A 13,270-nucleotide genomic window follows, 5' to 3' on the forward strand; every position below is an offset into this window, starting at 1 on the left:
CTCTCTCTCCTTTTCATTTTAATTATTGAACTAACTGCCTTATTTGTCCTATAGAGTTTTCTCCAGTCTGAGTTTGGTTGATGGCATCCCTATTGTGTTATTGAACATTTTTGGTACTGATGTTTAATTGCAGCATTATTTACAATAGCCAAGATGTGGAAGCAACAATAAATGTCCATTGCTCGATGGATGGATAAAGAAGATGTGGTAGAGACAGACGATGGAATTCTACCCAGCTATAAAGGTGAGTGAGATCTTGCCATCTGCAACAACACGGATGGGCCTCGAGGGTATTATGCTAAGTGACATAAGTCAGACAGAGAAAACAAAGACTGTATGATTTTACTTATATGTGGAATCTGAAAAACAAAACAAATGAACAAACAAGACAGAACAAAACAGAAACATACTCAGACACAGAGGACAAACTGGTGGTTGCCAATGGGGAGTGTGGTAGAGAAAACCAGAAAAATAAGTGAAGGCCATCGGGAGGTCCAAACTTCCAGTTGTAAAATAAATAAGTCACAGGGATATAAAGTATAGTGTAAGGAATATAGTTAATAATATTATAATAACTTTGTATGGGGACACCCGGGTGGCTCAGTCCGTTAAGCGTCTGCCTTAGGCTCAGGTCATGATCCCAGGGTCTTGGGATCAAGTGCCGCATCGGGCTCCTTGCTCAGTGGGGAGCCTGCTTCTCCCTTTGCCTTCCTATCTCTCTCCCTCCCTCTTTCTGACAAATAAAAAAACGAAAAACAAAAAACAAAATTTTGTGTAGTAACAACGGGTAACTAGATCTATTGATGATCATTTCATAATGTATGAAAATATCAAATCACTACGTTGTACACTTAAAACTAACATAACGCTGTATGTCAATCATACTTCAATAAAAACATTTAGTTAAACCTTATTTAATACTCTGTCAAATTATAAGTATTTGCAGTTTTGCATCCAATGTCCAATTAGTGACCAATGTAAAAACTTGGTGTGTGTATGCACACAGATTTAAGAGTGAAGTAAACTGTTTAATACCGTAAAATCTTCCATCAGCCACGGTGTAACTTCTACACTTAGCCGGTGCGTTCCCTAGTACTTCCTGGAATCACAGATTGGCAACTGAAGAGAAGCAAGAAAAGAGATACTTGACTGAGAAATTATACTTTGTTTTGTAAGAAGTTATTGTGTTGGTGTTGAGAGGAAGATTTCACAAGTTATTTGATTTGTCTCTTACCTAAGCTTCCCCCATTCCATTCTGTTTGCATTGTCTACCTCTGTTACCAGGGACAGCACAATACACATGGCCCCACAGCCTTCAAGTATGGTTTCCTAGGCCATCAGGAGAAAAATAGGTGAAAACATTTCCTTGGGCCTGACTGGTATTAGCCACGAGAGCAGATGTTGAGACGTACAGAGTGTACTGGGCTAGCACTGAGTGTTGGACCCCAAGTGAGAAGCTTGGCAGGCATTTAAAAATAAGACTCAGTGGGTCTCCTACCAATCATCAGATATGTGACTTCCTGGGCAACAAGAAATCTACAGAGCCATCCAAGCAGAGATGTGGCTTCTCTCCAACATGTTTCTCTGCTGATTTTATGTGAAGCCAAAGGCTTTTGGATGGTGACTAAAGGCTGGGTTAAGCAAATGATCAGATTCATAGATTGTTCTTTGGGATAGGGAGGGTTTCAGTGACACAAAGATTATCCACTAGTCAAGTCCTCAGAGATAGGCCTGTCAACCCTCGTTTTAGCTTCTCTTCAGGAGAAACACAGACCTCTGGTACTAATTAGATCTCTATGATACCGAGCAAGAGATTGAACATTCTGGTCTACAGGTTTCTGGGTTGTAAACCGAGGAGGCCAAACCATACGATCTCTAGGATGCATTCTGGCAGTATTGCATCCTGAATTAGTACCAGAGGCGTGAGCAAGACTCAGTTTGGCGTGACCCAGTCTTATATTTGACCCATTCCTGCACGGGGGTCCACTTGTGCTAATTCATAGCTAACCTATGGAAAGAGGCAGGAAGAGACGCCCCTACAACAGTGCCTGGCACATTGCTGTTTCTCATACTTATTTATGGATTGAATAAATGTCTCCTCAGTTACGTGAATCTAGATAGCTCCTCTGAGTTCCAAAATCGATCCCTGTACCTGCAGTCCAGTGGTCTCCCTGTTTTTCCCATTCTCTCCCCATTCTGTTGCCATTTGAGACCATTGGTACATGTTGGCTTAGCCAAGGGCAAAAGGAAGCAGCACGTCTTGTGTGGGGAGACAATTTATAAAGATATGAAAGTAATAGAGGCATCAATTATTATGCAAAGCGGTATGCAAATTCAGTTAAAGGAGCATCATAATGTCAGTTTGTCTAAGCTGTGACTGTGTCAGCCTGGAAAAAGTTGAGAAGTGCTGTGTTAAGCTAATATTTCGAATCTGCACCAGCTTTTTCAGAATAAAAATACATCACTATTAACCCAACAAAACGTTGCTTATGAAAATAAATAAAGCAGCAGCATCACCTGCTTCCCATTAATAATAGAGGTTTAATAATTATAGAAATATTTTGGTAAAATTATTTGAGTTTTCTATGTCAAAATAAATGTTTTCTTCTCTTCCTATTTCACTACCTTCCACAAAGCCATTATTCTTGTTCTCTGGATTTATAGGACATCTATTCCCGTGAAAACCATTGTCTGGCTATACCAGATTTTTTTTTTTTTAAATTTTTTAAGTAAGTTACTTTTTACTGAAGTGTTGCATACATATGTACCTACAGAAAGTCTACAAATCATGGTGTATCAAAGTGAACACACATGTAACCACACTCAGACCATTATGTGTAAGTCCCAATAGCTTAACAAACGCCCCTTACCAGTCATTTGGCCCTGCTCAAAGGTAATCATTCTGACATCTGCCATCATGAATTATTCTGGACTGTTTTTGAGCTCTGTATACATGGAATCATGCAGTAGGTGCCCTTTACTTCTTTCTTTCCTTCCTTCCTTCCTTCCTTCCTTCCTTCCTTCCTTCCTTCCTTCCTTCCTTCCTTCCTTCCTTTCCTTCCTTCCTCCTTCCCTTCCCGTCCCTTCCCCTAGGTCTTTGCCCAATATTGTATTTGTAAGGTCTTTCCATGTTGTTGTATTTTGTGATAGGTTGTCTATTTGTATGGGTTTAGTGTTCCATTGTATGGCGGCCATGGCGGTGTGAGTGTCAGACTGAGGAGTGGTTAGCCAACAGCCTCCCGCTACAGTGCTTTGGATCCACTGATATGGCTGAACCTCTAGGACCTGCTCTCTGGGGGCAGCATCCCACCAGTGACTGAGCATGGCTGGGGGGGTTGGCCTTAGGGTCCGAGTATTTGTGCTCAGTGGGGACTCCTCTGTGGCCAGTATTTGCATGGACGCTCCCCACTGGACCAGCTGAGATATTCTCAGAGCCACACCACGTTTAAGCTCCTCTCGCCATCTTCCTTCCTTCCTTCCCTCTTTGTTTTACAGGTCAACATGACCTGCATTGCCTTCTGAAGACTTACTCTGCGTACTCCTTCTCCATCCATCAGTAAATATCATGCACTCCTAACCTCATCTGATTGTGTGCTTCCCAGAGGATGCGAACTGATGCACATTATACAATTATAAGTTATTTATCCATTCTACTGTGGGTAAATATTTTAGTTATTTCTAGTCTTGAAGAGCCTTGAACGGTGCTGCTCTAAACATTCCTGTACATGCTTTGGTGCACATTTGTATGCAAATCAGTTGAGTCACTGTGGAATTTCTGGTCACAGGTTATGTGTGGGTTTAACTTTAGTAGATCCTGTCAGAGCCTAACCAAATGATTATCAGTCTACATTGCCACCAGTATGATATGCTCTGCGTACTTTCTGCACTCAGTATGGCCTGTTTTCAAACTTTTCAATACTTTGTTTCTCTGATGTGTAATGATGTTGAGCACATTTTAATATATGTTTATTGATCATTTATCTATTCTTTTATGTGAAGCGTCTCTTCATATGTGACTATTTTTCTTTTACTTACCCATATTTTCTTTATTGACTTATAGGAGTTCTTTGTATGTTTTGGATATGACTCCTGAATATCCTTCCCCACTCTGAGCCATGCTTTCTTAATAATGATTTTCTTATCCTTTCTTGACGATGATTTTGGTACACAGAACTTCTTAATTTTAACATAGTGTAATTTATCAATCTTTGCTCCTTTTTAAGAGCTTTTTTGACTGTTTAAGAAATCTTTGTTTTTCTAAAGCTCATAAAGATAGTTGCCAATATTTTCTTCTAGAAGCTTTTCCTTTCCACATTTAAGGTCTAAAATGTACCTGGAGTTGATTTTTGTGTATAATGTGTAGTAGGGATCATGATTAATTTTTTAAATATATGAATATCCATTTGACTCAGCATCATTTATTAAAAAGACCACCCTCTCTTCAGTGCATAGCCCTGTCACCTTTTCCTAAATCATGTGGTCTATTTCTTTACTTTCTCTTTTGTTCCATTGATCTATCTGTATATCTTTGAATCAATACTAAATTCCCCTAATAACTTTATGATAATTCTGGCTATCTGTGATTAATTCTTTCAATTTTCCCCTTTACCTTAAGATTGCCTTGGCTATTCTAACATTTTCATATGAAGTTTATAAAACAGATTGTCAAGCTGTGCAAATACACTGTTGTGTATTGGGAATTTTGATTGGGATTTGTTGATCCTTAGATCAATGTGAAGAAACTGACCACACTGAATTCTCCAATCCAAGAACATGGTATATTTCTCCATTAGTCCAGATACTCTTTATTTAATCTCAGTAATAATTTCTGATTTATAGATAGACAACTTTCACAGGTTTTGTTTGATTTATTCCTAAATAGATGATTATTCTGGATAGCATCATGAAGTTTTATTTTCAAATTTTATATTCTAATTATTTGCTTCTGTTGTATGGAGATGAACTTAATTTTGTATATTGATCTGGTAGGCAACAACTTTCACTAATTGTTTATTGGTTCTTTGTCATTTTCTATGCACACATTTATATTTTCTACAAATAATGAGAGTTTTATTGTTTTCTTTCAAGTCTTTATACTTTTTTTCTTACTATATTGCACTGGCTAAGATATTCCTTACAATAAAATTGTGATGTCAGATATCCTTGTTTCATTCTTGATCTTGGAAATGGCAAGGGGTACGCTTTTAATCTTTCACTATTAGCTATTGTTTTGGGGAAAGCTGTTCTTTGTTAGGTTGAAAACAATTTCTTATTCTTGGTTTACTAAAAGTTTTGTTTTTATCATAAATAAGTATTGATTTTTTTATCAAATGCTTCCCTGCATCTATTGAGAAATGTTTCTCTTTTATTTTGTTAATATGGTGAATTACATTGATTTATTTTTAAATATTATTCATCTTTAAATGAAATCCTGGAATAAATCCCATTTAGCAATGATATATTATCCTTTTATACTTTTATACTTTTACTGAGTACAATTAGCTAATATTTGTTTAAAGTTACTACGCCTACATTTACAAGACAAATTTGCCTTGTAATATTCTTGTCAGGTTTTGGTATCAAGGTTAATCTTGCTTTATAAAAAAAGTTGTATAGTTTTTCTTTTTAAATCTTTTTCTGTTCTCCAATTTAATATTGGCATTTCCTCTTTAGATATTTGGGATATTTCACCAATGAAGCCACCTAGACCAGTAGTTTTCTTTATTGGGTGAGTTTTGAAATTGCCAAATAAATTTCTTTTTATAACCTACTCAGATTTTTAATTTTTGTTGTGTGTTAGTTTTGTTAAATAAAATTTTTCAAGGATGCTTACATTTTATTTAAGACTTCAAATTTACTGGCATAAAATTGTGCATAATACCCTCACTGTTTTTTCAAATTTCCATAGGATCTGTAATGCAGTTCCCTTTTACTATCCTGATATTATTTGTGCTGTCTCTCTTTCTCTTTTGTTTTCTCGTTCTGTATTGCTAGTGATTTATCAATTTTATTAACATTTTTGAAAAAAACCGCTTCTCTTTTTTTCTATTATATATTTGCCTTCTGTTTAATTAATTGCCCTTGTCCTCCATTCTTTGAGATTAATTATATCCTTTTCCTTGAGAAGGAAACTTAGATAATTGTTTTTCAAATTATATATATTACATATAAAAGCATATTATATATAATTACATGATATATTATATGTAAATAAATAAATATATATATACACACAGATATATATTCCTCTAGAAAGGATTTATTTGATTTCTTGCAGGGAGTTAGCATAAGTGTAATCATCTTGATCCAATTAGGTATTGAGATACTTTGAGACCGAAGTTCAGGTTTTTTGAGGGGTTGTCTATTTTCAATTTTCTCTAATTCCTAGGACATTATCATTCAGGAATCTCAACTGAAGATCTGGAATGTTAATCAGAGACCTTTTTGTTTGGCAGGTCCTAAATACTGATTTTTTTTTTTCTCCCCAGCTCCAGGGTACAGCTGAAAGCTCTTTTTTTTTTTTTTTAATTAATAAATGACTTTTTAGAGCAGTTTTAGATTCATAGCAAAGTAGAGTGGAAAGTACAGAGAGTTCCCACATGCTCCATGTCCCCCCACACACTCAACCTTCCCTCTATCAACATGCTGCACAATGAGGCACATTTGTTACAACTGACACATCACTGACATTGACACATCATTATCACTCAAGGTTCATAGTTTCTGTTACGGTTCAGTCTTGGCCTTGGGTAGTCTCTAGGTTCTGGAAATCTATACGGACACATATCCACTATTGTAATATTGTACAGAATAGTTTCACTGCCCTTAAAATCCTCTGTGCACTGCCTATTCTTTTTAGTGGCATCGAAGTTGAACATTCTTCCTAATTTATTGGCCTCTTTCTTCCGAAGTCTTAGGATTTATCAAATGCTGAAAGTTTAGAAGCTCAATATTATGTTAGGCTCCCTTCTCTGAGAGTCTCTTTTTCTTTGATCTCTCTGCTCTTAAGTCTTAGAAACCATGGTTTGTTTTCCAAAGCCTTAAGTAGCTGCTGTTTTAGTTTAGTTTTGTTTTATATCGTGTGCAGCTCTTATGTTTTTTCTTAGGGAGAGATTTTATCTGATAGAAGCTAGTCCTCCAGCCATGTTAACTTTATAGAACTACTAATATAATTGGTTTCATCTGAGCTAATTATTTTGTTGACATATAAAGACTACAAAGTTGTCAGAATAGAGAAAAACTGTTCTTGGTGAATGCATCTTTTTCCCCCCATTAGAACCCACCTACTCATTCATTCACTTATTTATTCATTCCTCAGCAAATATTTTTTAAGCATGCCTGATGTGCTTCTATGAAATATAAAATATGTTAGTCTCTGGGGATACAGAAGAAAATTTATCAATGGTTCCTGGATTTGAGGGGCTTTCCGTCTACTAGATTACATGAGTAGAAAGATTAGGAGGAAAAAGATATCAAATTTTGGACTCAGAGGGACTAAGATTATTTATTAGTTGTGATCTTGAATAAGTTACTTGGCTATTTCCAAGCTTCAGCTGGGCAAAATATTGAGTGTTGTAAGATTAGACAAAAAGTATGTGATATGCCTATCACTATGCCTGCAACATAGTAAGATATAAATAATTTGTATTTCTTATTGTTATTCCAGGTGGAGAGACTTATAAAGTGTAAAGTCCCTGGGAATGTTTGTGGAGGACAAGGAAAGATTTTATAGAATTTAAACTATGAAAGGAATATAGGAGATCACCATCCACAATAGGTGGTGATGGTAGGGCTAACATGTGAGTGGGGGCTCAAAATAGGTTTGGAAGGTAGGAAGAAGGAGGTCTTTGACATGGAGGGAATTGTACAGGCCTTTGCTTTTTTTTTTTTTTTTAGGCCTCTATCTTTTTTATATTACAAAATGGACATTTGTAATATGTTTGGCACAGAGTTCCATGAGGATACAATTGTGAATAAGATAGACATGGTCGATTGACCTACTTTTACAAAGTTTATTGATGATCAAGGATATAGACAAGCAAGTAGGCAGTTAACAAAGAGTATGGTATTCTAGATCTTTTGGGATAACAGCTCATCCCATAGCCATTGTTCTCTTCTCTAAAACGGGCCCTTAGATAGATGCCTAACTTAAACAGGGCCCATAGGATTATGGCAGAAATTTGGGGCTGTCATTCAGGGACATTGTGTTTTCTGCATGTGGTTAGAGCCACCTACCACATTCTTCCATATGGCTAGAGAGCAGAGAAAGCTGTTTTACAGAAACCAATAGAAAGGAAGTAGGTATGCAGAAATTAGCCAAAATATGAGGGAGAAAGAATCGTATCAACTTTCAACTTCTGGTGCTAGTCCTTTCCCTAAGACCTGGATTATGAAAGATAACACCACATCTGTATATTGCTTAGAGTCCCTCAAGCTGATTTCCACATCTTGCAACCAAAAGTCTTACCAAATAAATTTATGATAGATGCTAAGATAGAAGGCCTGTACTTTGCCAGAGAATTACGTATGGAAGGCGCACAACGCTACTTAGTTGGTATGTCAGGGAAGGACCTTGTTGGAAGAGTTGTCTAAACTCAGATGAAAAGGATAAGCAGATGTTACGAGAAAAGGGGCAAGACTGCTGTAAGCAGAGGGAAACACATGTGTGAACTGAAGGAGTAACTACAGAGGTTTGACCTGTTTTGGCACAGTGTTGGGAGGCTGGGGAGGAGAGGGGAGTAAGGTATCGAGCTGGAGAGGGGAAGAGCTTTAGGTCATCCGGCCTACTTGCTAGGATGTGGACCCCCATCCCCACACTCCCTACAGCCACAGTCCCTGTCTGTTACTCACTTCTCCGCAGAGGAAAACCAACGTATCTGGTGGGTGTGTGGTAGCCATTATTCCACGTGTCTGGATAGAATGAGCTCTAGATCAAGAGCTGGGTATTTGGTCTCATTCCATACCTCTCTGCCTTCTTTTCTAACTTGCTCTTCAGAAAATACAGGGGCGCCTCGGTGGCGTGGTTGGTTAAGCGTCGGACTCTTGGTTTTGGCTCAGGTCATGATCTCAGGGCTGTGAGAGTGAGCCCTGCATCTGGCTCCATGCTGAGCACGGAGTCTGCCTCAGATTCTCTCTCCCTCTCCCTCTGCCCCCTCCTGCTCCCACTCTCTCCCTCCCTCTCTCTCTCAGATAAATAACTATATCTAAGAAAAAGACAGAAAAGAAAATACAGTTTGTGCCAGTACGATGGTGGGTGACCATTCCTCTGATGAAGGGAGATTTAGAGACTCCTTTCATGACGTGGTACATCTAAACGTGGTACGTTGGTTAGGACTTTGGTAAAAGACTCTGTAGGTCTTCTGAGGGCACCTAGCACTGATTTATTCTAGAGACTGTTAGGCCAATTCAGAGAAGTGAGTGAAAAGTTAGCAGTAAAACACTTGGGTTTTATCAGAGTAAAATATTCTCTTTGGTGTTTTTTAGCCTGTTTATAAACAACTTGAGTTATTTGGAGAAATGTGTTAAATAATTATGCAGTTACTAAATACTTCATTTTTGTAATTGATACTTCTCTTAGGTTGCTATTAAAGAGTGTGCCTGTTATTTTTGTAATTTGGGATGTGAGAGAAAGCACTGTATACTGCTGTTTCTCCTAGGCTCCACAGTGATAGTCTTTCTGGAACAGGACTGCAAGGTCAATGAATGTTAGAGACCGTCCCCACTCCTTCCTCCTAACAAGAGGCACCATATTCCTCCATCAGTTACAGACCTTTCCCTTTAGGCTGCTTAATCAGAGACAGGAAAAGACTGGATCTGGTGTGTTTCCATTTTATCTTGGAACTCCGTAATGGACCAGACTCAAACCCAGACGACTCATCCGTCATTACAGATGGCCTTGATTGTTTATCCCAGGCTAATACCTGTTTATCAGGAGCAACCACTTTCTCTCCAATCAGCGTTTAATATCAAATGACAGCTAGCTTGAGAAGGATTTGGAGGATGATAAATCCAATGGAAAAATCAAGGAAGACGGGGAGTAAGGAATCTATGTAATCAATGCAGTTGCATGGGAATGCTGAGAGGTTTATTCAGTAGATCCCCAACATGTGAAAGAAGCTTACGGGAGCCTATGCATTTGAGTGGCGGTGGAGGTGGTGTTGGCTACCCTTAACACATAAAGTAATGACAGATACCATTTTTTTAAGTGCTTCCCATATGACAAGCTTTGGGATGAGCACGTTTTATGGATGGTCTCATTGAATATAGGCAACCTTAGGAGCTAGATGGTTATCACTGGCTCCATTTAATAGAGAAGTAACTCACTGAAGTTCCCACAGAACAGGGAAAGGCAGGGAAGGCTGAATCCTGGGCTGTGTTGTATGAATCCAGGACCCACGCCCTTAGTGATCTGCTGCCTCATCCCCGTAGGTTGACCATTTTGTCTACCTTTTTCCTTTAGCAGCTTGCCTTTGACCTCGTGTTTCTTTGGGCTAGATGGACATTGGCACCTTATAACCTTCCCAAAGTCTTGCCTGGTCATATTTGCTACCTTATTATTGCCTAGTATTACCACGATCTAGATGCCAGATACTACTTACATAATATCCTCAGGTAGGAACAGTTCTACCCCAGGAGGCAAGGCGGCAGAGTGCCTGCACTTTGTTCTGCGTGATTACTGTGCTATGGCAGCTCCCTGGACTTGACTTGCTTGAAAGAAACAGTGTTAACATGACCCGCATTTGTTCTCGGCTCCAACTACCCAGCAGCCGGCGCTACCCCCCAGCCCCGTGACAGCACTCCGGTCAGGCTCTCCCTGCCCCTTGTGACTTCTTCTCCCACCCGCCCCTTGGTGGGGCTTAGCCATGCCACCCTGTCCCTCCCGAGGGCCCTGCAGGGCGCGCTGTGAGGTCCGGGAGAGCTGTCAGTCCTCTGCCCATTCCTCCTGTGACCATTTCAGCGTATTCGCCCGCAAAGGACTTGGAATTTTCAAAAGGTTGAGAGAACATTTCTCAAACCCCCAATTTCCCAGCAGCTTGAAAATCTCTTAAGACATTACCTTCAATCTGCTGCTCGTGATGAGTGGCTGTCGAGTGCTCATGTGCGCTGTGTCACGCTGGTTAGTCAGGAGCTGCCTTCCCTGGCTCCTTGGCTCACCCACGGACGAACCTGCAAACCAGCGAGGCTCCCTTTGGTTTCTGAGAAGCACAAGCCGCTTCTCAGAAAGCTGATACCTATGGAGACTGGGCAGAGGAATAATTCCCTAAATGCATAAGGGATGCGCATCTAAATAGGGAACTGGAACCTGGATTAGAGGGTGGAGGGTCAAAGTGAAGCATAGAGAGGGCGTTTCTCCTTCCTCTCTCCTCCCCTGGGGTACCACGGAGGTTGATACCTTGGTTATGAGTGATCTCTGGCAACATAGCCATTTTTATTTAAGGTGAGTGAGACCGCTGTGAGGGCTTCAGTGGGAGCTCCATTGTCAAATCTGCACTAAAGGACCATTAAAATAGAGTGTTACTGTAAGAACCTCTCTCTGCTAGACATTTCTCAGAAGAGCTTTGTGCTTTTTCAGAGGGCTGCTTGTTGCTTCTTTCCACTGTCGGGAGGGTGAAAACTGCCCCTAACGAACTGAGCCTTTTTAATTGATTATAAAAACAGAAGAGAACACAGCAGTGGGAATTGTTGGCAGTGCTTTACAGCGAGTGGCGAATCACTGCATATTCATTTGTTTTTCATTGGCCAAGAAGAATCCTCTTTTGGTATTCAAGCAAATGTGCTGTGAAGTTTGCAGAGGACAGGGTTTAACAACTTTTCCTGGCTGGAGGCCTGGGCGGGTTTTTTTGGTGGAATGGTAGGAGGGCCAGGAAGTGGTGGGGGTGGGAAGCTGAGCTGGGGGGAGTGAAGTGAAAGAGTGTTCAGGGAAGGCAGGAGCTGGGGTACGCTGAGGTAGTCTCTCAAGGAGCTGCAAAGAATGTCTTTATCTGTGTGGGTGTAAGGTGGGAGAGTTGGATTACACCGTGGTAACTACGGGAGTAATCCCACAGCGGGGTGGCCATACTTGGCATAGAACACAATTATTTTGGTAGTCCAGAAAATAGGACTGAGTTAGATTCTTTCATGGCAGAAGAGAGGGAGTAGTTCACCTGGTCTCAGTTTCTTTACACTGCGGGATTATCTGGGTTCTCAAGTACTTGGAAGGGAAGATGACAGCGTCTTATATGAACTGAGGAGCTGATTGTGCTTCCTCCCCCTCACTTATCGCCCTCTGTATCAGTCTCCGATCCTCTTTCTCTTCCATCTTATGTCTTCACCTCTCAGTGTTCCCCTTCTGCTCTAGTCAGTCTGGACTCACACAGACCATTCGGTTTCTTAAAAGGGTCAATTTCCTTCTGCCTCAGGACCTTTGCACATGCTATTCTGTCTACTTGAATTGTTCTTCTCCAATACCTGGCCTTTTCCCACATGGCCAGCCTGGCTCCTACTCATCCTTCCAGCTATAACTTGACACTGCCTCCTCAAGGAAGCCTTCCATGGACATCCTGACCAGCATGAGCCCTCTAGCCAGAGGTGCCTTTCACACTATGCTTTTTCTTTAAAGATTTTATTTATTTATTTGTTTGTTTGAGGGGGAGGGGCAGAGGGGGAGGGAGAGGGAGTGAGAGAATCTCAAGCAGACTCCCCGCTGAGCATGGAGCCCAATGTGGGGCTCGATCTCACAACCCTGAGATCATGACCTGAGCCAAAACCAAGAGCTGTACACCTAAACGACTAGGCCATCTAGGTGCCCCACTATGCTTTTTCTTTAGAACAAGAACTGTAACTTTAATCAAATAATAACTAGCTGACCCAGTGTAATATGCATATTTCTGGCAGATTTAATACTTATGAATACAAAATTCACAAATTGTCTGCTTCCATATATATTTCATCATGAAAAATGAACAACATTTTTAGAGGTAACACTTAGTGATCTCAGGAAGCAATCCTGAGGCATGGACAGAGGCATGGAGTTCTCCCTGCCTGATTCTGGGAAGGATTAGAAATAGAAGTCTGTTTTTGTTTTTGTTTTTTTTTTTTTAAAGATTTTATTTATTTATTTGACAGAGAGAGACACAGTGAGAGAAGGAACACAAGCAGGGGGAGCAGCAGAGGGAGAGGGCAAGGAGTCCGATGTGGGACTCGATCCCAGGACCCTGGGATCATGACCTGAGCTAAAGGCAGCTGCTTAACTGATGAGCCACCCAGGCATCCCTATTAGGCAACTTTTATA

General features: G+C 40.1%; 1 long non-coding RNA gene across 1 annotated transcript; it reads right to left on the reverse strand.

Annotated features, from left to right (window-relative positions):
* Positions 1-1,063: 1,063 nt before the first annotated feature.
* On the reverse strand, positions 1,064-11,518 carry LOC141374627 (uncharacterized). The gene is made up of 3 exons (XR_012381654.1): positions 11,393-11,518; positions 11,057-11,166; positions 1,064-1,119 (listed from the first exon to the last, which is right to left on the reverse strand). It is a non-coding gene; the product is annotated as an uncharacterized lncRNA (long non-coding RNA).
* Positions 11,519-13,270: the final 1,752 nt, after the last annotated feature.

The sequence above is a fragment of the Callorhinus ursinus genome, unplaced genomic scaffold, assembly GCF_003265705.2.
Source record: "Callorhinus ursinus isolate GAN/ISIS: 27379988/994484 unplaced genomic scaffold, GSC_fseal_2.0 scaffold2, whole genome shotgun sequence".
Lineage (NCBI taxonomy): Eukaryota > Metazoa > Chordata > Mammalia > Carnivora > Otariidae > Callorhinus > Callorhinus ursinus.